We start from the raw sequence: 25,992 nt of genomic DNA on the forward strand, positions 1-25,992 counted from the left end.
GACAGCACTAAAATATACAGGAGAGCAAAAATGGTAGATATTTAAGTGGAAGCATTAGAGCGAATTTTGGTGGGGAAAAAAAAAGCAGCCAAATATCTGCTTTTCCAAGCTGTAAAACAGGACAGTGAGTTATATGCAGTTGCAGCTTAAACAGGTCTGTTTTAACTCCGATTCCAAGCTGCATCTACAGCAGGGGATGCTACAAGGTGTACTGTGCTTGAGAACAGTGGGTTTGGTAAATGACGGGCTATTTTCAGTTACAATTAGCAGAATGTCTAGCAGAATTTCTCCTTAGTGATATCATATTATAATTAAGCAAAGGAATTAAATACAGGACAGCCACATGCCCAGTCCCATCGCTAAATTACTTTACTACTAAAGACCTGGCAAGGTGGTCATCATATCCTTGTTTCAGAAAAGTATGTCCCCCTGTCATGGGTTATCTCAAGAGAGGAAAGAGTGTATGCAGAGAAAGAAAAGTAGGTCTGCATGGTGAGTGGCATATAAGAAATTGCCTCCTAGATGACAGCAGCATGCTCCTGGCTCAGAATCATCAAAGTCCTCCCTCCAAGAAATACTCTTAAGTTGGAAAGACTCTTACTTATCTCTCAGGCTGAAATCCCCTTTTAAAAACCCACATATGCAGTCATAAAACGGAATGAAGTATTATTATGTTACAACATGGATTCATCTTGAAAATTTTTATGCTAAGCTAAAAAAAAAAACCAGACATAAAAAGGACACATATTGTATGATTCTATTTGTGTGAAGTGTCCAGAATAGGCAAATCCAAAGAGACAGAAGGTAGCTGGTGGTTGCTAGGGGATGGGAGGAGGAGGAAATGGGGACCAACTATACGAGTAGATACGGGCTTCTTTGGGGGCTGATGGAAATGTTCTGGAATAGGATAGTGGTGGTTGCGAATATACTAAAAGCACTGGAGTATGCACATTAAAATGGTGACTTTTGTATTATTTCAATTTTTTAAACGCTTGCCAAAAGCCCACATATAAAGGACTGATAAATGAAGAAATGATGAATGTTCTAAGGCACAAACAAAAGAGATAAAAACACACGGTAAGGCAGAATTGTGTGGCAGAAAAAGCAGTGGACAGAACTCGCGTCTCCTAACTTGGGCAAGTTACTTACTCTGTCTGGCCTGTTTTCTTTTCTGTAAAATATGATATGTGTGTGGGTTAGAGAAACCCAATGTCTCCTTCCACTTTTTGTATTCTATAATTCTGATATTTCCTTTTAGCTTCTTCACCTCCCAACACCCTGCCAGCTGGACTTGTATCTGGGGTCCTTACCTGGTGTCCTGAAATCCACCAAAACAAGGTGGGGGAGCCTTCTCCAGGAGTATTTTTGCATTGGAGTTTGCATTTCTTTCTGTGTTGCCTGGTGTGGAAAATTTGGTGTTTACCCAGGCAAGACACAAGACACTGTTTGCTTCCTGAGGACACACAGCCTTTAATGAATGACTGTTGTATAAGTGCTATGTTATTTGACATAGAGACAGACAGACAAATGTCAGAGTTTTCAAGGGGCAAAGGTGGTTGACATTTTTGCTTATAATCTGGAACTTATTTAGGTAAACTATCCACCAGTACTTTACAGTTTTAGCTTTATCTCATTAGAAGGTGTAAAGAGTTATTCCGTTATAAATGGAAAAATGAAGAATGTCTTTAAAAAGAGCAAGGAGAAACACAAGTTGGATTTCCTTCTTAGGTTATGTGTATATGGGTTTGTTTCTGTTTTATTTTGCACTTTCATCCAAGCACTCAAGCAGATACTGCATTAGTGATCCTCGCAGGAGTGCAAAGTCATAAACACCAGGGAGTTAAGAGTTCTAGGCTGAGCTTCTGAAGAGCTACGCTTTAGATCTGCATCCAACGTAGACTATAGGCTCTTAAAAATAAGTCACCTAACTGTTCTGTGAGTCATTTACTTATATGTTGGAAAACTTGATCTTTCAGGGGCCTTTCTGAATACATGAGAATATCCCTGAAACATAATGAACGCCGCAGGAAAGTATGCTAAATATTCATTTTGCTACTATTCTCATCATATGCTATTTTAAGACCCTTCAAACCTCTTTGTGCAAATTAGAAAAGGTGCTCCCTTCCTCTGGGTGGTTGCAGCCCTATGCACAGGCTGGTGAGCTGACCGGGGGCTGGCGTTAGCTCCCACCAGCCCACTTGGCAAGATTCTTTTGTGCCAGGTACAACCTGCCCAGCTGGATGTGGTGAAGATCAGGCTCCAAACCCTTTGTTTTCTTCCGTATCTTTCTACCCACTCTTCCTACTAAGACTTCCTAAGCCCTGGGGCTTTTCTCAATACCTGGAACATCCTCTTCATTTTTCTATCAAATTCCTTCTTATCTTTCAAGTATCACCCCATCCTCCTCTCTGACACCTGAGAATCCCTGCAGTCTGCCGCATCCCTCATCATTCCTCTATTAAAAAATTAAACACTATATTGTGGTAACATATACATAAAACATAAAATTTGCCATTTTAACCATTGTCAAGTGTCCAATTCAGTGGCATCAATTACGCTCACCATGTTGTGCTACCATCGCCACCATCCATTACCAAAACTTTTCATCACCCCAAACAGGCACTCTGTACCATTAAGTAATTCCTAGTCCCCCTTCCCTGGCCCGTGAGAAACGCTAATCTACTTTCTGTCTCTGTCAATTTCCTTATCCTGGATATTTCATGTCAATGGAATTATACACAATATTTCTAGCCGATCTACATATCTGGTTTGCCACTCAGCTCTTCTGTGAACAATGCTTTCCAGTATCCATTTTCCCAATTAGCAAAGCCTCTGGGGTAGAGACCAAGCCTGTGTGAATGTGGGCTTGTAATTTGAGTCTTTCAATTGCTAGCAAACCACCTTGGAGTGTGTGTATTCTGGTTTAAATACTTCAATTAGCTAATTGCCCCTAGGGTTTAGAATAAAACTAACAATGTCCATGTTGAACAATTTTAAAGCATCTTATTGACAATAAATAGCAGGTTGAGTGGAAAATCCAAATCCATCATTTGGTGGCAGTGAGGCATTAGGAATTGTGGAGTGAGGGTTCTTCCCTTCTTTGTTGAGATATTACTGGAACACTGAAGGTCATGGCACCCAGGAAACTTGAGGAAAGGTCTGTAGATCTGAGCCCATTATGGTCACCAATGAGCTACTCATGGCTGAGCCTATATTGCCCATTTGAAGGCCGGGGGTTATGGCATCCATACCCTCTGTGCCAACCTTGGTCACAAGACGTTCTAGAAGCTCCTAGTTCCCAGGCATCCCATAGACACGCCTAGCAACCATCCTACTACCTCTGGGGTACTGCGTATGGCAGGCTTAACTCTTCCCCTCCAAAGAGTCCAGTTCTTTGGACTCTAGTGCTTCTAGGAGCCAGAACATCCTTTTCTTTCTCTCACAGCTTCCATCCCCTTCCCTGATAGATTTATAGGCCATATGAAATCTATGCATATGTGAACCTAGACCAGGGATAGCAGACCTGAAGCCAGTGGTCAGGCACAAGATTGGCATACAAGTTTAAATTTAAAAAAATCAATTGGCTACACATAAAACAATTGAGATTTTTACAGCCAAAATATAATTCTAGATTTCTGGCCATTTTTCCCCAAAATTGAAACATTGGGCACATACCCACATGACAGTGACTGGCTAGAGCTGAACAGTGGCTACCCCTCCCTCCATAGGGCATGAGTCTATAGTTCACCTCAGTCTCCACTAATTCCTATTGTGCCCCAACACTGAGGCTGAGCACTTGTTGGCACTTATCACACTTGGACTTTCTGTACCCATATGTGCATCAAAACTTTTTTTTTTAACATCTGGTCTACTTCACTAATTTAAATTATATCTGCCTGTCCATCCCTGAAAACATTTGCATCTGAGATTCATGGCCTAGGCTTTTGAAAGTAAAAGCTCTCCCTTAGGACAAGGAAAGCCCAAACCTCCAAGACACAAATCTCTTGTCAACTTCTATTGCAGTGGTTTTGAGAACCAGTGGAGGTGCTTTTGCCCTCCTGATGACATTTGGTAGCATCTGGAGGCATTTTTGACCATTATGTTTGGAGGGTTGCAGCTGGCATCTGGTGGATGAAGGATAAGAATGCTACTAAATATTCACAACAAAAAAATCATCTGGCCAAAAATGCCAATAGTACTGAGATCGAAAAACCATGTTTTAGGGGATGAGTTGGGAGTTAGGGAGGACAAAGAGCAAAAAGTGCCTCTCAGGCACAGTTGAAAAACAAGATTCAGTTATTTTCACAGTCAGGTTATACCATCATAACTGTTCAGGGATTTCTTGTCAGACAACTTTCATTTACAGATACGAATTTTGACAGGTTAAGAAAAAATTCATTATTACTTAATAGTGGTGCCACTTTAGTCTTGGAAAAAGAAAGGCATTAAATAGACTGGTCACCGCCTTCACCAAAACATCAGACTTGGCTCCCAAGGACTTCTGATCATTCCAAGAAATGAAACCTACTTCCAAGGACAATGATTTGCCATCACTGCAGATATTCAAAGAAATGTGATGTATCTTGTAATAAAATCTTTGACCTTAATGGAAGTTTAAATACGAGTAGTATAAAATTACAATAACTTTAGTTCACTGAGATTGGTTAGAGTAAGAGACCATTTACATTTTTATAAAGGAAGAATTACCCAATTATTTCTAGTTCTTATTTTTAATCACAGAGTTCCTTGCTTTGTAGACAGGTATGAAAACACAGATGTATTTTCATATATAAGTTTGACCCTTATAAATTTAATTAGTATGTATTAATTTTTAAATATTTGCTTGAGTTACATTAATAATTACTAGATTAAAAAAGAAACGTGAAACTGAAAGAGATAGTTCAAGCAAGCATAACATTGTCAGAATATGTGTATAATCTCTCAAGATGATGGGCTTGAAAGGAACAAATATTTAACATATATGTTTTGATTCATATGTCAGTTTATAATCACGACTTCAAAAATTTCTTAAAATTTTTAATTGAAAGAATGAACAACTTTGTCTGAAATCGATTTAATGACACCTCTAATTTTCACAAAACTTTTACAGTTTTTACAGTGCTTCCATGTAGATTGCTTCACTATAGACTGTTTCACTTAATTATTTGGCAACATCCAAGGTGGGTATTCATTTTCTCCATTTAGTATATATGAGAGTCAGACTCAGAGAAACCCAAAGCAAATGCTGACTGCAAATGGCAGATTAGGGCTAGAACCCCACCCAACCTTCTGATTTCCCATCTAATATCCTGGCCTTGACATTAGTGGTTTCCAAATTTCATAGACCAGTAAAGCTTTTAAAAGTGTGTATGTCGGGGGGAGGGGACATAACCATTTTAGTTTACTAACTTAAAAGTGTTTTTTCAATACTCCCCAAATTGATATACAGATTTAACTCATTCCTTATCAAAATCCCAGCTAACCAGGTAATTCAATGGTAGAATTCTCACCTGCCATGTGGGAAACTGGGTTCCATTCCTGGCCCATACCCCTTAAAAATCCCAGCTAGGGGATTCAGAGAGAGCAGAGAATGCTGCAGCACCAGGGAGCAGAGAGTCCACCAGCCAGTGACCTTTGGAGATGAAGAAGGAAAACACCTCCCCGGGAGCTTCATGAAACCAGAAGCCAGGAAAGAAAACTAGCAGATGATGACGCCATGTTCGCCACGTGCCCTTCCAGCTGAAAGAGATGCGCTGGCTGTGTTCACCACATGCCTTCTCACTTGAGAGAAAATCCCTGAACTTCATTGGCCTTCTTGAACCAAGGTAAGCCTGCGGCATCTTTAGTGACCCCTGCTGATGTTATCAAGATGAGATTACAGGTGGCTGCCCGAGCTGGCCAAACCACTTCCAGTGGAGTTATAGACTGCTTTAAAAAGATATTCTGGGAAGAAGGTCCAAAAGCTTTTTGGAAAGGAGCTGGTGCTCGTGTATTCCTCACCCCAGTTTGGTGTAACTTTGCTGACTTACGAATTGCTACAGCGATTGTTCTACATTGATTTTGGGGGAGTAAAACCCATGGGGTCAGAGTCGGCTCCTCCATCGAGGATCATACTGCCGGCTCCCAGTCCTGACCACATCGGGGGCTACAGAGTGGCAGTCGCAACATTCGCCGGGATTGAGAACAAATTCGGACTCTACCTCCCTCTCTTCAAGTCAGCGGCACCTACCTCAAAAGTTGTCAGTGGAGCTCTGTAGGAGGATGGGCCTCGGGTGTCCTGTAGCTTTGTTGTTAGTGCAGTGAAGGTTGTCCCAGCTCAGAGTGAGGCGACATTTCATTCTTTTCACCTCTGTGTCATGTTTAAATTCAAACTGAAGACTTTTATAAGCTGAAATATGTATTTTTTGTGTTTTCTTAACTAGATCCTTATGAAATTATTGAAAAGTATTATTTGGGCCTGAGCCCACAAACATTTGCTAGGGTTTGGTCAACACTAAAAATGATGTGGGAGTTGGAGCAAATATGGATAGAAATCAGGGCTTTTCTCCGTGGACAGGGATTGCAGTCCCAGAGAGGCTTCTGAAAGGCAACTCCTGGTGCTCAGAGCAAAGCATTTTGTGTACTTCAACTGGTAGTAAACTGGGTGCATATTTATAAAAGTAAAAAACACTGAAGAAATGAAAAAATTATCAGAAATAGCCAGCCTGGCTTCACATTTTAAACATGCTGCCTCTGGATTATATTATGAAGCTTTTATGTGAAACATGTTTTTTTTTTTTTTTGGTCATGAAAACCACATTGGAGATGTTTAGAAATCATATTCTGTTATTACTGGGACCGGGACTACCAAGGGAAAGTCTTCGCACTTTAGGCAAGTACTTTTGGGGTTTTATTATGTGGACAAAGAAACTCAGATGTCGCGCTGTTCCTGGATACACTAATCACAGATTACTGCGTTCCTGCCTGCTCTGTCAATACTGTAGAAAGTACCCACACCTCTGGATGGCACCGAAATCCCTACCTATCCCTTGGAAGTAGCACCATTTGCTTTTAAAGCCTACCTTATCTTAAATCATATCTAAGACAAATGCATTCCAATGTAGATTGTTATTTAGTTCATGGTGCCCTGCATTATGTTCAGACTCCTGTGTTTGTGAAGGTGGAAATAAACACTGTTTAATGCCAAAAAAAAAAAAAAAAAAAAAAATCCCAGCTAGCGTCTTTGCAGAAATTGACAAACTGATCCTAAAATTCATAATGGAAAGCCAAGGGTCCCTGAATAGCCAAATAACCTTGAAAAAGAACAAAGTTAGAGGATTCACACTTCTCAATTCCAAAATTTACTATTAAAGCTTCAGTAATAAAGACTGTGTGGTACTAACAAAAGGTTAGACATGTAGATCAATCGATTAGAAGTTGAAAGTCCAAAAATATACCCTCACAATGACAGTCCATTGATTTTCAACAAGAGTGCCAAGATAATTCAGTGGGGGAAGAATAGTCTTTTCAATAAGTGATGTCGGGATAACTGGATGGCCATATGCAAAAGAATGAAATGGGACTCCTACCTCACACCACATATAAACATTAACTCACAATGGATCAAAGACCTAAATAGAAGAGCTAAAACTGTAAAATTCTTAGATGAAAACATAGGAGTAAATACTTGTGACTTTGGATTAGGGAATGGTTTCTTAGATATTACTTCAAAAGCACAAGCAACCAAGGAAAAAATAGGTAAGTTGGACTTCAAAATGAAAAACATGTGTGCTTCAAAGGACATCATCAAGAAGGTGAAAAGAAACCTGCTGAACAAAAGAAAATATTTGGAAATTATATATCTGATAAGGAAATCGACTCTCAAATATTTTTTTAAAAAAACTTTTATATCTCAATAGTAAAAAGAAAAATAACTTTAAAATAGGCAAAGGATCTGAATAGGCATTTCTCCCAAGAAGATATATAAATGATCAATAAGCATGTGAAAAGACACTCATCATCAAAAGCCACCAGGAAAATGCAAATCAAAACTATGAGATACCACTTTATACCCATTAGGATGGCTATGATCAAAAAGAGGTATCGATGAGGGTATGGAGAAATTAAAACCCTCATACACTGCTGATGGGAATATAGAATGGTGCAGTTGCCTTGAAAAAGTCTGATGGTCCCTCAAAGGGTTAAACTTAGAGTTACCATATATCCCAGCAATCCCACTCCCAGGTATATCCAAGAGAAATGAAAACACTTATTTACACAAAAACTTGTACATTAATGGTCATAGCAGCATTACTTGTAATAGCCAAAAGGTGGGAACAATCCAAATGTCCATCCACTGACGAATGGAAAAATGAAATGTGGTATATCCATATAAAGGAATATTTGGCAATAAAAAGAAATGAAGTACTGATACATGCTACAATGTGAATAAATCAATAATATGGTATGCTATTTCCTAATTTAACTTGTATGGTCAGTTTAGCTGAACACTATAGTTCAGGAAATCTTGAATAGGACATGAAATTTTGTTGGTTTGTCCAGGATAGTATGATGCCCCGAGAAATCCTAGAGTGATTTGGGCAATGAATAAAGAAGTATTTGCAGGGTACCCTTAGGGGAACCCGGAGAAAGGGGGAAAGATTCAACTTCCCATTTGGAGAATTTCTGATACTCTTGCAAGCAGTGGGGACAACCAAATCAATAGGCTGAGCCCCCGATCTTGGGGTTTGCCCCTGTGAAATTTATTCCTACAAAGGATAGGCTAAACCTACTTAAAATTAGGTCTAAGTGTCACCCCAGAGAACCTCTTTTGTTGCTGAGATGTGGCCTCTCTCTTTAAGCCAACACGGCAAGTGAACTTCCCCCCTACATGGGACATGACTCCCAGGGGTGTGAATCTCCCTGGCAACATGGGACAGAAATTCCAGCATCAAGGGATTGAGAAAACTCTTGAACAAAAGGGGGAAAAGAGAAATGAGAAGAAATAAAGTTTCAGTGACTGAGAGATTTCAAACAGAGTCGAGAGATTATCCTGAAGATTACTCTTATGCATTATATAGATAGCCCTTTTCAGTTTATGTTGTATTTGAGTGGCTAAAGCAAAGTACCTAAAACTGTAGAGCTGTGTTCCAGTAGCCTTGTTTCTTGAAGATGATTGTATGAAGATAAAATGTTTAGAATGTGACTGTGTGATTGTGAAAACCTTGTGTCTGATGCTCCCTTTATCTAGGGTATGGACAGATGAGTAAAAAATATGGATAAAAAATAAACAAATAATAGAGGGAACAAAGGTTAAAATATATTGGGTAGATGGAAATACTAGCGGTCAATGAGAGGGAGGAGTAAGGGGTATAGTATGTATGAATTTTTTCCTTTTCCTTTCTATTTTTTTTTTCTGGAGTGATGCAAATGTTCTAAAAGATGATCATGGTGATGAATATACAACTGTGATGAGATTGTGAGCCGCTGATTGTACACCACACATGGAATGTTTGTATGTTAAGAATGTTATGTTTGTATGTTGTCTTATCAATAAAAATATTTTTTTAAATGGCATGCTAAGTGAAAGAAGCAGGTCACAAAGAACACTGATTGTATTATTCCATTCATGTGAAATATCCGGAATAGGCAAATCTATAGAGATAGAAAGCAGATTTGTGGTTGCTTAGGGTCGAGGAGGTGGGTGTGTGTGACAGTTTGGAGGGAAATGCAGGGTGACTGACTGCTAAAGGGTGTTTTGGTTTCCTAGGCTGCGCAAACAAATACCATGAAATAGGTTGGGCTTAAACAATGGAAATTTATTCACTCACAGTTTTGAGGTCGGGGGAAATGTCCAAATCAAGACATCCTCAAGGTGAAGCTTTGTGCCTGAAGCCTGCAGCTTTTGGGGGCTGGGTGCCAGTGATCTTGGTTCCTCTGTCACTTGGCAAGGCACATGCAGCATCTCCTGGGCTCTTCCTTCTCTTCTAGTTTCTGTTTCAGCTTCTTGCTTCCCGTGGCTTGCTTTCTCTTCGCTTGAATTTCATTCTCTTATGAAATACTCCGGTAACAGGATTAAGACCCATCCTGATTGAGGTGGGCTACGCCTTAACTGAAGCAACCTCATTACAAGGTCCTGTTTACAATGGGTTCACACCCATGGGAATGGATTAACTTTAAGGATATGTTTCTCTGGGGGTACATTCAGTTCCAGTATGGGGTTTCCTTTTGGGGTGATGAAAATATTCTAAAATTGATTGTGGTGATGGTTGCACACTTCTGTGATATACTAAAAAAAACATTGAATTGTATACTTTAAAAGGATAAAATGTGTGGTACGCAAATCACATCTAAGAAAGGTGTTACTATATAAATATATTTTTCAATGCTCAATTTTCCACCAAAGAATATTTTTTTTAAGAAAAAGCCCTCTTTTCTAACATGAATATTTAACCAATCAATTGTGTGCATCCAAATATGCACACAATGATTTTGTGTGCAAATGTTTAAATGGATTTGCTTCAAACAAGGCACACTATAAAGGAATAGGCCAGGAGCATTTCTCCAACAGTGTAAGTATATCCCTTCCGCTGGCCCATTATTTTCATCTTGAGCTCTAGTTTGGCGATGTTAAAGTAATGCTTTATTTAGCAAGTTTGGTAAGGTCATAGGAGCCTATTAGGTCAAGGTCACAGGCTTATCTCTAGATGCACCAATGAGCCTTGCTGCTTCTCTAGCTATACCTGGTCTAAGGGCCCTACAGAGATTAAAGTCCTTGCAAACCTCTATTACACCTCTCTGTCATAGTGTCCTATCTGTCAGGCTTCTAGATATTACCTATCGGGACTCCACAAATACCTACCACCTTCCCTGCCAAGCAGCAGGATGCTAGAGAAACTTCTGAAAGTCTTTGCCAGCATTTGACAGGTGAGAAGGAAAAATGGCAGCCAGGACATTTCTTATGAATTAAACTTCAAACCATTGTGCTGTTTCAACACTGTGCTTGTTGGTTCTTTTTTTTCTGGTTAATGTTTTTCTGTTGCCTTTTCTTCTCTCGCCCTCTTGTGTGACCAGCAAGCTGAGTGGGGCATCCAGAAGGAAAGCCTCCTTTCTGCCTTAAGTGCTTTAGGTGAGGAAAGTTCTGAAGTTCTGAGTGCTTAGGGCCTGCCTGGTAATTGAGACAGCAGATGGTCCTCCAGCTCCGGAATAAGGCTGCCCGCTTCCTTTCCACTTTGATGAGAGGCAGCTGTATGCTTGCTGGCCCTTCCTGACTTGTGAGGAAGGGAGGGAAGGAAGGAAGGAAGGAGCAACTGTTCTCTTTCCCTTAACTGCACCAAAACCCCTGACACCCAGGACTTACTCTCAAGGTCCAGAGTGGCTCAATTTTAGGTGTCTAATTTATGTAATGCTATTTATTAATTGTAAATGTTAGACAAATGATGATGGAGAGGAGTAATTTGCTAATCAATGAAGATGATTAGTAATGTCAGTCTAGGCTGCAATGCAGATGTTTATAAACTAGCAGCTGAAATGAGTTGGGGACACCAGTGTTTGAGCTAATGCTAGAGCAGGCACACCTGTATTTGACATCATTCATTTCGCCCACTTGCCTGTGCACACTTGAGCAATTTTCTGAGCCTCAATGTTTTTAGTCATAAAATGGAAATAATATTGCCTATTTTCTAAGTTTGTTATAAAGATTAAATAAAACATTCTATGAAAGCACTGGGTTCTGTCACATATTAGGTACTCGATAAAGAGTAACTCACACTTAGTGCTAACTATGGACTTAGTACTTTACAGCTATCAATTTATTTAATCCTCACAAGAACTCAGTGAGGCAGGTAGTTTTGCAGCGAGGAAATGAAGGCATAGAGAGGTTAAAGATGTTTGCCCAAAGTTACACAGCCTTGAGTGACAGTCAGGATTTGAGTCCAGGTCATCTGGCCTCGGACTTTGTGCCCGTACCCGTTGGCACTAGTACTTCTCCAACACATGTTTTCTTTGCTGCACTCACCTCTACCCACAGGACAACAGAATGCAACTTGTCAGGCCTTTCAGGACACTGAAAGTAGATGCCTGCTCAGGGAGCCTAGACTTTCTCTCACATTATCTAAAAACCCAGGAAAGCAGGGTCACTGAGGAATAGCAGTTATTCTGGTGTTGTGTATCTGAGCAGCTCATCTGGCCTACTCAGGCCCTTCTGGGGCTTCAGACTCTACCCTTTTACCTCCCCCACCCACCTCCTTCCTGTTTCAGGCAGCCATCTTGCAAAAGTCTATTCCTTAGTCACAAGGTAGAGAATGGGGCATAAGGATGGAGTCTTTCAAACTCATCACCACTACAGGTATCTTTATGCACAAAAATACATTATTAAAGTAAAACAATGGCCTCCCTTCCCCTACCCACACCTCTGCTTACAAAGAAGATTTTCAGAAAAAATCTACTCTGCACATATCCTCTTCTGGTTCCCTGGGGTTATTTGTTTGTTTGTTTTTGTTTTGTTTTGTTTTTTGTAAGATAGCTTGCCCTGTTATCTTAATTTTTATCTAAGGGGTTTGTGTCTATAATTTATGAAATGCTGAGCAAACTCCAGGCATTCATTCCAAGGTACTTAATAACTATTAGAATCAAGTAGAGTTAAAACAGGAAAGGATTACAAAGAGGAAAAAGAAATAATCCCAAGAACTCAAAATGTCTGGGCATCACTGACTTTGTTTCTGAAATCATTCTTGTGAATAATTTCCTGCCTCATAAAATGTCATTATAGCAAATTATCCTAATAAAGAAATCTTCTCTGAGGAAGCTGGAACAAGGCACGTCAAAATTTGGCAAGGTTACATTTTTATCAGGCAGCTGTAAACTTTTATTGCAAAAATAACCTGATAGCCTGAAATAGGCTGGTATAAAAGAACAAATACACAGTCCCATAACAACTGGTTTAAGTAAGTATTTTGCATGTTCAATAGAAAATAAAGCAACTTTAATGGAAAATTCTGATTAATGTCAATTTTGTATCTACTAAAGTTCCTATACTAGCTGCCTAAATTATGAAAACTTAAACTTAATCTATGAGTCTTTGGCTTTGGAAACTCCTTTTTCCCTATTTAAACTCATGAGAGGTTCCCTTAAAAACAGTAACTCTCAATTGCTGCTTTTGGAAGTCTTTTAACTCAACAAAGTCTTAGATTTCTAAGTTGTGTCTGTGACTGTCCTAGCTCACTGTTGACTCTAAGTTTATTGAAGTATGCTTTATCACTTCACGAATATAATGAACTGGATTTCCTAAGTGCCAAAATCCATCTTCTCTGAAATGCTCTAATGGATATTATTGGGAACGGCTCCATTTCTTTAAAAAGCTTTAAAAATTATCTCCTCTGTAAGATCCACAGAACTCTTAATGATCATGCCCCAAACTGGTTCCAATTTTTTTGGTCAATAGGTACAAGGTGAGCAGTAACAGGACTCTATGAAAATAAAGAAAGAAGATAAGGTAAGCGTCAGGTTTAAATGTTTAAAAATTTTTCCTGTGTCATTGATCTCATACCAAAAATGAATTGCCATAACTTCTTCTAGGAATGGAAAATGAAAGAATGTGTCTCCAGTTTTAAATCATGTTTGTGGGTTTTTTCAAAGGACTTCTTTCTGGTAAATTACTAAGTAGACTTCACCCACAAAGGGATTCTCCATTCAAGTGTAAATTTGAACTAGGCCCAATCTTCCTTAGCACTTGAGTTCCCAATCCTATTTCTTCAGTCTTAATGTTGGAAATCAAGATAAACCTTTTTGCTCTTTTATTGTTAGTGCGTGAGTTCAAAAACTATCCTCTCTCTGTATGGATTATGGGGGAAGATCAAGGGAGGTGAGGAAGGACTAGGAAGAGGAACTAAGGCAAAATAGGTTCTGTGTCCAACAGGCATGTCCCAAACTGAATTATTCTTTTTGGGCAGCACCATGGGAGTCAATGAAATTTACTTATAGCTTGAATGAAACTCAGTATTTCTCCTGTGTTATGCAAAGGTAAAAAAGAAATCTGAGCAAGACCCTGGGAGATTGCCTATGAATGAACTATACTCACTTTAGTTCATAAAGTTGATGCTATGTACTTTAGCTGCATTTTAAGAGACTTCTTGGTTCTTGGTCCTACTTTGGATCATTGAAATACTATGTAAGAGTTGGGGAAAAATAGTCTAGATGGAGATAGTTACAACCCCATTTCAGACACTGCTAGTCCTGTGAGCTGGGGCAAGTTTCTTCACATCAGCAACCTCAGGCTCTTCCTCCGTAGGGTAGGGACAATGATATCATATCTACATACCTTGCAGGATTGTTGCACCAATTCCATGAGACAGTGAGGGCATCTCACGTTATGTCACAATCCATATCAATCCTCCTCCCCACACTCTTCTATCTGAACAAATAAGGTAATAGTGTGTTTGGAGTCCAGATGAAATGATGCTGATTAATGAGAGGGTTCATGTAGCATTAACAGTGCGCATACTAGTACTCATTGGACCACTTAATGGTGGTCGTCCCTGCCTGTCTTTATTTCCTGGCTGCTAAAACAAATACCATATGGTGGGCTGGCCTAACAATAGGAATTTATTGGTTCATGGTTTTAAGGCTAGGAGAAGTCCAAAATACAGGCATCAGCAAGGCAATGCTTTCTTCCTGAAGACTATGGCATTCTGGAGCTGGCTACTGGCCATCTCTGATTCCTGGGCTTTCTGTCACATGGCAATGCACATGGTGGCATCTTCTCCTTTCTCTTCAGGGTTCTGTTGCAGATCCTTTCTCTGGGACTTTTTTCCCTTCGGTCTTTTCTATAAGGCCTCCAGGGTAGGATTAAGATACATCCTGACTCAGCTGACCACATTCTAACTAAAAATAACATCTCCCAAAGGTCTATTTCCAATGGGGCTACACCCACAGGTCTGGACAAAGACTAAGAACATGGTTTTCAGGGGTACATAACTCCAAGCCACCATTGTGTGTTCACCAAGTTTACAACAGAGGCACAAGCAGGCTGGGGCCAAGTGGCTTGTTCCTGAACCCACAGGCCAGTCATTGTTCAAACATGTCCTCACATCTGCCTCAGACTACCCCCCAACCAGGCGGCAGCACTCTTGGAGAAGCCAACTAGAATTCTGTGACACATCCACTTGAGCAACCGCTTGGGCGTCTGCTTGAGTCATCAGAACCTCCACTCTTCACTTTCAGGTTCTCATCTCTGAAGACTGGAATGGTACAGGATTCATTGTGGAGGAAGTTGGTCAGAGAATGGCAGAAAGGGGTGTCTAGTAGTCATTCCACAGACACTCAGGAGGGCTCGCTGTTGTCCCACACTGGACTGAAGTCTTTACTAGACCTTATGTCAAATCATCAGAGTTTCTGTTCGGGTTGATTTAAAGTTTTGGTAATAAGTGGTGGTGGTGGCAGTACAACATGTGAACATAATTAACAGCACTGAATTATATTTGTGAATGTGATTAAAAGGGGAAACTTTAGGTTATATATATGCTACTAGAATAAAATTTAAAAAGAACATAGGATTGTTCGACACAATGAACCCCATTGTAAATGATGGACTATAGTTAATAGTACAATTATTAAAATGTTCTTTTGTGAATTTGCAACAAATGTACCACATTAATACAAGGTGTTAATAATAGGGTAGTATTGGGAACTCTATTTCATTCATGATTCTTCTGTAAACCTATAACTTCTCTAATAATAAAAAAAGAACCCTATGACGAAGGTGCGGTCAGTCCCCTATGAGTCAGGGAGCTCTAGGAAAATATTCACAATCCTGTAGCCAATAAATGACAGAACTCACAGCATGAGCTGGCTGACTCCAGAAGTCAGGACTGTGAAGAACTCAACACATGGGGAAATCCAGGAGGGCTGGGTGAGAACTTTCCCCAGGTGTTTCTTCTGCTGTACTCCCTTAGAAGATGTCTAAGCTTACATCTATAAAAGTACTCTGCATATTGTTATTGTTATTATTTGTTCACATTTCGTCTCAAAAGCATTTTATTTATCTTTGGACAACCAGAATCTAGGCACAATGGTAGAGTCATTTGGACAGCTATGTGTGTGTATGTGCATATATGTATAAATATATATATATATAATTCTCCCCCTCTGCCCACCCTTGAGTTAAAGAGAACTAGCCTGGAGAACAAAATCTTGCAGCACTGTTTCTGTCCCCGCTGACTTGCTGAGAAAGAGCACCCTTCAAGGTCCTACAAGACAACTGGGAAAGAAATCTCCCAAGAGCAGCATTACGGAGTCATCATCGTCCTGGCTGCTCCTTCTTCCCACCCCGCCAGTGGATGCCCAGCATGGCAACTTTTGGCTTCCAATGAGTGGGAGAAGAGCACTAGACCAAAATGTCAGCGATGATGATCCCTTTGATAATATGCATGTTCTATAATAAATTAAAAGTAAGCATTTGTAAAAGTAAAAATTTTAAAGATATTATTAATTTGGGCTCCCAAACTTTTGCAACTGCTTCCTAAGTTGTCTCCACCACTGAGTTGAAGTAGAAACATTTCTGACTAACTGGAAAATGGAGCTAAGAACCACTGATGGTGGCTCAGTGGCAGAATTCTCACCTGCTGTTCTAGTTTGCTAGCTGCTGGAATGCAATATACCAGAAACGGAATGGCTTTTTAAAAGGGAAATTTAATGAGTTGCTAGCTACAGTTCTAAGGCCGAGAAAATGTCCCCATTACAACAAGTCTATAGTAATGTCCAATCAAAGGCATCCAGGGAAAGATACCTTGGTTCAAGAAGGCCGATGAAGTTCAGGGTTTCTCTCTCATCTGGAAAGGCACATGGTGAACACGGTCAGGGTTCCTCTCTCATCTGGAAGGGCACATGGCAAATACAGCATCATCTGCTAGCTTTCTCTCCTGGCTTCCTATTTCATGAAGCTCCCCGGGAGGCACTTTCCTTCTTCAACTCCAAAGGTTGCTGGCTCGTGGACTCTGCATTGTGGTGCTGCAGCATTCTCTGCCCTCTCTGAGTCTCTCATTCTCCAAAATGTTTCCTCTTTTATAGGACTTCAGAAACTAATCAAGACCCACTCAGATGGGTGGAGACATGTCATCCCCTAATCCAGTTTAACAACCGTTCTTAACTAAATCTCATCAACCAGGGAGATGATCCCATCACAGTCCCAAATACACAGCATTGAATAGAGACTATTCTACCTTTAAGAAATGGGATCCATATTAAAACATGGCTTTTCTTAGGGGGCATACTTCCCTTCAAACCAGCACACCTGCCATGCTGGAGACCCACGTTTGATTCCTGCTGTCTGCCCAGGCGTAAAAGAAAAAGAACCACTTTCAGGGAATTCAGTGAACAGTCTAGGTTTGGGACCCCAAACTCTATGGTTATAGTATTACACCACATCACACCTAAAACACATACCCACTATAAACTTCCCTTTTCCCTTTTATAAGAGCAATATCTGTTCATTGTAGAAATTTTGGAAAATAAAGAATAAGGAAGAAAATAAAATCACACAGACTTTCACCATCCTGAGAGAGCCATTGTTATCAGTTGGGGAATTTCCTTCCAGTCTTTGCATATGCATTATAACAAAATATGAATCATACCGTAGACATTGCCTTATAACCAGACTACACACTATTTAAAGGAGACTCTTCTGGGTAACTAAAGCTCATCTCTAGTAGACATGATAAAGATGTGCTATAGCACTAGCTATGAGCTCAGCCCTTGAGACTTTAACCAAAGGGAAGGGAAGGCTTAAGTATCTAATCAAGGGCCTTAATTCCAGTCTAAACAAGCGCTTTCCTGGGTGACTTCACAGCTAAGGTGTAACTCAAGCTCCCTAAAAATGATTTCAGGCTACTGCCAGGAAGGACAAAAGCTGACCCAACAAAACATAGAGAACTCCAGGGAATATATAATGACAAACAACTTAGCTAATACTGATCCATCAGAAAATCACATTCTGTTCTGCCAGAAGCTCAAATGAAGGCTATAAATGCTCTTCTGAGACACAAGTTTAGTCCTTTAGCACTGAAGGTTTGTGTTGGGAAAAATTTAATATATGTGGTTTGGAACTTATTCCTATAAAATAGGCACTGTTGACAATGGTTTCTTCCCACAGTGCTAGAGGAGTACATTTGTACAAAGAAGTAGGTGGGCTAGATTTTTAAGTGCAAAAATGGGAAGTCAGGAACTCAATCAGGCCTCTTATGCTGACTCATTCAGTGTGCGCCTAGGCATTTCTTAAGCTCCTGTCCAGAAAAATGGCAAAAGTTGGCAAAGTAATCAATTGGGGATTGTCTTGGCTTTGGGAGGGTTAAATTTGGGGGTTCAGTCTCTTATTGCATGAGTTCTTCAGGGCCATTTCCAGATGGTCTGTGGTTTTACACTAGCACAAGTTCTTTACAGATGAAGTTCAAAGCTGAGCCTTATGGAGGTGGTTTTGGCCAAGACATAAGTCATAAGACTGTTCATGTCCAGCTCAGCAATGCTCAGCTCTCTGGAGCCTTTCTCTGGGAAATGTATACTTAATGTTATCTCAGGGAGGATTCGTATAAACAAAAAGGCTTTTGCAGCACCAGTCCCAAAGCAGTTCCTATAAGCAACAGAGAAGACTTTGCTGCAGTCCCAACATCTCCTTCAGACATTTGTTAGTGGAGACCATTAATTTTCCTTGCCTAATGAGTGCTTGAAGCAATGTCCACAAAATGAGCAAAGCAAAGCATCTGTTCTGAGCCAGCGTTTCAGTTTGTTACAGATGATGGAAAATGTGCTTGAGGTTCAAAGTTGTAGAAATGTGTTTTTGTTCACTCAGCTCCCGTTATAACCACATCTGTTATCAGCAGGGAAGGCTGTGTTAATATTAAACGGCATGACTTTTTTAAACCTGGAGTTCTCCTCTGTGATGTTCTGGCTGAGAGCATTAAACAGAAAAGGCTGAGAAAGCCAACCCTGTGTCTGGTGATATTGCCCCTTGGATTCTCCTAGAAGGTCTGACTTTGGGCCGAAGCTAATTTGCCTAATTCCTTCCATTTTAGGAACCTACTCTAAAAGTGAATCAGAATGAAGAGCTTCTCTGCATGTTGTTTCTGACTTCTCAGACATACCACGAGGCTTGACATTCAAAGTGAACTACTTTCTCTATCTTCTCATTCAACAGAGAGGCTTAAATTTTCTTTGACATTTCCCCAAGTGGTATTCTATGACTAAACAGTGCGCAATACTTACAATACTTAGTTCATTCAGTGTTTGAGCTGGAAATGACCTCAGGGATCATGCAGACAAGTAGCTCTTAGGAGGAGGTGACTTTGGGGTCACCAGGCCGGGGAACATAAGAAGGAACCAAGAGTGCACCCGTACACACACACACACACACACACACACACACACACACACAACAGGGTACCTCCACTTAGCTCCATCTTATATACTGAGCTTCCAAGTAATACTTTATTTAAACAAAGGGTGATGTGGCTAAATAACATTTGAAACCCTGAATAAATCCTAATTTTTTGTTGTTGTTGTTGTTGTTACATGGGCGGGCATTGGGAATTGAACCCGGGTCTCCAGCATGGCATGCGAGAACTCTGCCACCGAGCCACTGTGGCCCGCCCTACATCTTAATTTTACTGGTTTAAGAAATAAAATCCCAGGGAGGTTAACCTACCTAAGGCATTTGGTTGCTTACAAAGCCAAGACTAGAACCCAGGTGTTTTCACTGTCTTTGATTCATTTCTTCATTCACAAATGTTCCTGCCCCAGCCATTGCACAAATTGCTAATGTTCCTAAAGACTCATTTAACAATATTAATGTCACATCGATTTGAAAAAATTGTTTTCTCCCATCTTTTACTGACTTAGTTAAAGGCCTTTCTCATTAAATACCATATTTTTTTGGATTGCACTCAGGAATTTGTGGTTAAGTCCTATTACCATTTTAAAATATGTGGAATATATTAACATTTACAAATTCCTTTCATTTTTAAAGCATCTTTGTAGTTTATGTTAGTGTGGTCATAGTTGGCATATATCCAACTTTATAATCCTACTTGGTATTAAGTTTCCTTCAGTTAAAGTAACATTTTCGAATGTACCATTTTTCCAACCTGTTTTCACTTGTCTGGGTTCCTACTTTGTGACTGTCCTATTTCATAAATAGTCATGATATGTGTATAGCTTGGTCATTATACTAACCGCATTACTCTATAACTAATGATATATGTGTCTGTTTCTTCTAGGACAATATGAGCTGCTTGTAGATGGTGGCAGTGTCTTACTCACCTCTGTATCCCTCATAACAGGTTCCCAATAAACATTTGGGGGGGGTGGAGATAGGGGACAGGAGGAGAGGAAATCACATACAGGCCTTTCTGTAGATTTTTTTTTAACCAGGAAAACCTATGAAAGATTGTAGTACACTGTTGAAACTAACCATCGTAAGGTGCAATACAGCCTGGGTTGTTCTTGAACACAAGAGTCTTGTCGTTGGCTTTTTAGATTGAGCTCAACTTCCTGAATGAAAGCTTAAAGGGAAATGAAAGAAACCTCAAGAATATTCTCCACCATCTTCCCTCTATCCTCCAAACATTTTGACTAGGAAAGTAAAATTTACCAGTCTATTCTTAAAACATTTACCTACCTCTAAGAAATCTTTTTTTTGGTGGGGGTGGGTGGGTGCATGGTCCAGGAATCAAACCCGGGTCTCCCACATGGAAGGCGAGCATTCTACCACTGAACTAACTGTGCACTCGGTAAGAAACCTTTTAATGATGGACATTTTCAAGCATGCATAGAAATAGAGAGAATAATGGACCCCTTCTACCTATCACCCAACCTCCACAATTACCAACATTTTACCACTCTCATTTCATTTATCTCCTCCTTCACTTTTTAAATGTTAAGTTAATATGAATGGCTATTAAATACTTCAAATATGTGAATTATGACCAAATATAGAAATGATTATATGAATAATATTTAATGACGACTCCTCAAGTAACAACTAGACATTGATCAGAACTACATAAAAAGATATATTACAAAGATTGGAAGAAAACTTGGAACATTGTAAATTCTTCAGGAGTTAATGTTTATTGGTTCATGTTTGGTATCTCTATTCAAAGTCTTATTTTTAAAGTATTCCTGTACAACATTCCAATAATATGAATCCTCTCATAATATGAAAAAAATTTTAGTTGTCTGTGGTTCCAAGATTTCTATTAGCTACTGATAATATCTATTCTTTCTTCTTTACTAGAAGAACCTCTAATTTTCAGCTGGGCAAAGACCATGAAGACAACATTTCCATGCCTCCTTCACTGATAGATGTGGGCATGTGATTAAGTTCTGACCAGTGGGATGTAAGTGAACATGTGTGTAAAGTCAAGGAAATGTCCTTAGAGGGCAGGAGCATACTCTTTGCCCCTCCTTATTGTCTTTAATATAGACATAATGGCTGGAACTCAAGCAGCCATGTTGGACTATGAGGTAGAATATTCTAAGAATGGAAGAGAAGTGAGGAGCCCAAGTCCCTGATAATTCTGTGATGACAGCCCATCAGATCTGGACTACCTCCCCACAGATCTCTTTTACATGAAAGAGAAATAAGCTTTTTTCTTATTTCTTAGGCCTTTAGTCTTGACACTCTTTTTGTTTAAAGGAAAACACTGATTAGGACACTTATTAGCCATTCCTTTCCTCATTAAGCTCCACTCATTGAATCTTTATTGAAGCAATTCCTAGTCATCCATATTTGATTTAAAAAAAGAAAAAATCCTTTAAACTATATCATTAAAAGATATTGAACAAATCTAAGGCAGTCCTAGAAAATGAATAGAATTTAGGTGAAGCATTCACAGCATTCTAAGCCAATTGCTCTTGCAGACAGAGGAGCAGCAAAGCCATGTGATAGGTCATGTTCTCCCTAAATCATTTGACATCCTGAAAACCTTTTCTATCAGCGCTGCTCTGTGCTAATGAAGCTGCCCTTCTGAGACTCAACAATGCTCAAATTATCTATGTGTTGCCTCAAACTGGGCACATGGGGAAGCAGCTAGGAGCCAGGAGCAGGGGTTAGAGAGAGTGAAGTTGCATATCTCTGGACATAGTTGGTAACAGCAGTTTGGTGACACACATTCTGGTCCATTTGAAAGAGAGGAGGGCTGCTTTCCATGGCTTTTTTTTTTTTTAACTTTTTTAATTGTGTATTTAATATATATACAAAGCAAAGAAAGGAAAAAGCAATAATTTTCAGAGCACTCTTCAACAAGCAGTCACAGGACAGATTCCAGAGTTTGTCATGGGCTACCAGATGATCCTCTCAGATTTTTCCATCTAGCAGTTAGAATATAGGAGGCTAGAAAGAATAAATTTTTTTTAGCACCACAATCGACTTTTTTTTTTCTTTTTTGTGTGTGATATACATACAAAACAGCAATAAATTTGAAAGCACAGCACAGTTAGTTGTAGAACAGATTTCAGAATTTGGTATAGGTTGCAATTCCACAATTTTAGGTTTTTACTTCTAGCTGCTCTAAGATACTGGAAACTAAAAAGAAATATTAATTTAATAATTCAGCAGTCATATTCACTTATTAAATCTTACTTTCTCTGTATAATTGCACCATCACCTTTGATCTCTCTAACCCTCTTATTAGAGGTATTTGAGCTATGGGTCATTCTAACTTTTTCATGTTGGAAGGGGCTGTCAATAATATGGGCTAGCTGATGTTCTGGAAGGGCTGGCCCCTTGAAATTTCAGGGCTTATCTGGTCCAGGGACCCACCTGGAGGTTGTAGGTTCTTTCCATGGCTTCTTAAGTCTTACTCTACATTCCCTCTGTGAGCTGCTGTAAAAGCCAAAGACAGCTGCCCAGTCCATGCTCTGTTTTCTTAGCGTCCATTTCCCCTTCCAGCCACAGCTCTCCCTCTCCCTGTTTCCTTCTCTCAGTCCGTGGTAGTCTGGGTAGGGTAGGCCATGCCAGCTCCAAGGGTGAGCAGCTGGCCCCGTCTAAGCCAGTGTATCTCATTTCCCTGACCACAAGCATCAGTTTCAGGGTGGACAGGAGACCTGATCAACTGGAGTAAATCTTAAGAGTTCTGTGGGAGCCTTTGGAAAAAGCAGCTTTCTCTTTTTACTGACTCAGAAGGTTAAGAATAGGAAGCTGGAAAACTGCAGCAATCTTGCCATTGTATGACAGAACCTTATCGGAAAATATAACCAATCCGGAGGAGTCTGACCTTGACAGAGAAAGAGGAAATCGTGTCCTTGGTGACATCAATTGGGCCCCAGCAGGCTGAGCCTGAAGCTAGTCTGGCCTCTAAATTTCTCAGTTATCTAAGTCAGTAAGTTCCAGTTTGTTTTTGCTACTTTTGCTGCTGCTTGTAACTAGGTTTGCCATATATAAAATATAGGCTAGCCAGTTAAATTTGAATTTCAGATAAAACAACAAATAATTTTGTTCAGTGTAAGTATGTTCCAGATATTGCACCAGACACACTTTTACTAAAAAATTGTTTATCTGAAAGTGAAATTTAACTGGGTGTCTTCTATTTTTATTTGCTTAAATCTGGCAACTCTACTTGTAACCCAGTGAGTCTTCACTAACAAAATGTATTCGTGGGCAGTACAATGGTGGCTCAGTGGGAGAATTCTCACCTGCCATGCTGGAGACCCGGGTTCAATTCCCAGTGCCTACCCATATTAAAAAAAAAAAAAAAAGTATTGGTGATGGGTGCTAAAACACAGTGTTCATGAGAGGATCTGAAACTTCTGTCATTTTGATGATTGGGAAATGTGAGACCTTGGCTGGGTCTAGATGTTTCAGAACAACAAAGCCTGAGAATGTTGCTACCATTTTGTTTCCAAAACACGGTGTCAGCACATTGTCATTAGTGCTGGTAGTGTGTGGGTGGGTGGCAAGTACACAGAGGTCTGAGCTGAGCCAAGGATTAGCAACTATCGGGAAAACCCAGACATAGACGTACACAGAAATAAAAAGATCAGGGTAAGTACAGTTGAGACACATCAAAAGCTCATTTCATCTACTTTGTATTCAATGTGCAAAGAAAAGAGGGAGAGAGGATGAGAGCTGGAATTACATGAGTGATAGAGCCTGACATAAGGAGGGGGGCCCTGTAAAGAATTTAGAGGTGGCATCTCCAGGTCCCTCGTCTGGCTTCTCACAATGTGAGCATCTCTCTGGGCTGAGCATAAATCAAGGGTAATTGCCCTCCCAGGGATGACAGTGAAAATGTTTAACAACCTGTACCACCAGATTGTCATCTGCTGAACATCAGCTCTGGTTCTCATTTTGAGCAATATCCCCCGGAATCACTAACTTTTAGCATTTACCTTCTACATGTGAGGCCACACCACTTTAGGAAGTGAGAAACGAGGTAAGCCAGCAGAAACCAGGCATCTACAGACACAAGAGGTCATAGAGTGCAGAGGCCGTGAGCAAAAAGAAGGTCAGCTATCAAAGTGCAAATAAAACACTTTCAAAAGGCTGGACCGGCAGGCGCTCTGTGGCAGGGTGTGCTAACCCCACTTTCCCTTCCTTCTCCTAAACCCGTATCACCTCTAAGAGGTGTTCCCAGGTGTTCAGGGATTCTCCCTTTTGTCTGACCATCCTTGCCCTCCCAAGTGTCCCCCACCCCACATCTGATTCCTAAATATCTTTGGGTCTCGAGTGGCCTCAGGTGGTTTCGCCTTCCAGAGACTGACTCTTCAAGGGCCAAAAGTCTCCATCAGGTTTGATAGACTCTTGCAGAGTTGTGGATTCCCAAACAAAAGTCATCGCCAAACCCTCAAAGTCATGGTGCATGAAAAGAAAAAGAAAAAAAAAAACCACTCTTCAAAAATAAGATAAGGGTGGTTCAGTGGTAGAATTCTCAGCAGCTGTTCTGGAGACCCAGGTTTGATTCCTGATGTATGCATAGGCAAAAAAAAATTTTAAATAAGATAAGGACATTGTGATAGTTGGATTCAGTTGTCAATTTGGCCAGGTGAAGGTATCTAGTTCTGTTGCTGTGGCCATGAGCCAATGGTACGTGAACCTCATCTGTTGCTCATTACACCCGCAGTCAGCTGAGGCATGCCTGCTGCAATGAACGATCTTTTATTTAATTGGCTGGTGCTTAAATAAGAAACTCAACGTAGTACAGCCCAAGCAGCTCAGCATACCTCATCTCAGCACTCGCAGCTTAGCCCAGGCCTTTGGAGTTGCAGAAATAAATCACCCCGGGGAAAGTTGTTGGAACCCAGAGGCCTGGAGAGAAGGCCAGCAGAGATCACCCTGTGCCTTCCCACGTAAGAAGGAACCTCAGTTGAAAGTTAGGTGCCTTTCCTCTGAAGAACTAATGAAATAAAGCCCCTTTTATTAAAAGCCAATCTGTCTCTGGTGTGTTGCATTCTGGCAGCCAGCAAACTAGAACAGACGTGAAAAAAAAAAAAAGAAACCATGTTATTTATGCCCAAAATATAGCCATTATATATATACATATATATATACATTTATATAGTTGCCTGCTTACCATAAGTGTGGCAAGCAGTGAACTGCAATGGTGACAGTGAGACATTGAGGCTCACAGAGAAGGGGTGATTGGATCAATCAAACAAGTGTGGGTACTGAGGGACTGCCCACCACGCTGTTTCAGTGAGGTGTCAGTTACGCAGACTGGGAAAGACTGGGGAACTGGTTTGAACTGTAAAATAATAAGGCAGACCTAAATATCCTCAGATCTCTCTAGCCTGCAGGTACCAGAGGGACACAATAACAACATTACTAGGCTAGGGTGAGAGGAGGGGAGGGATGCTGGGAGGTATAAAGGGTTCTGGCTACTTTGAGTCAATCTTCCAAAGATATACTTGGTGGAGCTACATTAGTGAATGCTAATATCAGATCATGCTGAAGTAGCAGGAGTTATGGAGGAAGAGCCCAATAGGATTGCTATGAGATGCTGATGTTACTGCATCTGTAGCTGTGGCCCC

General features: G+C 40.3%; 1 long non-coding RNA gene across 1 annotated transcript in view; it reads left to right on the plus strand.

The window, feature by feature from the left end:
• The window catches only part of LOC143688904 (uncharacterized), a 176,171-nt gene that overhangs the window by 74,888 nt on the left and 75,291 nt on the right, over positions 1 to 25,992 (plus strand). The window contains exon 2 of the long non-coding RNA XR_013178366.1: positions 13,421 to 13,471. This is a non-coding gene — a long non-coding RNA (uncharacterized LOC143688904). The remainder of the gene's footprint in view (positions 1 to 13,420; positions 13,472 to 25,992) is intronic.

The sequence above is a fragment of the Tamandua tetradactyla genome, chromosome 6 (assembly GCF_023851605.1).
Source record: "Tamandua tetradactyla isolate mTamTet1 chromosome 6, mTamTet1.pri, whole genome shotgun sequence".
In the NCBI taxonomy this organism is placed as follows: Eukaryota; Metazoa; Chordata; class Mammalia; order Pilosa; family Myrmecophagidae; genus Tamandua; species Tamandua tetradactyla.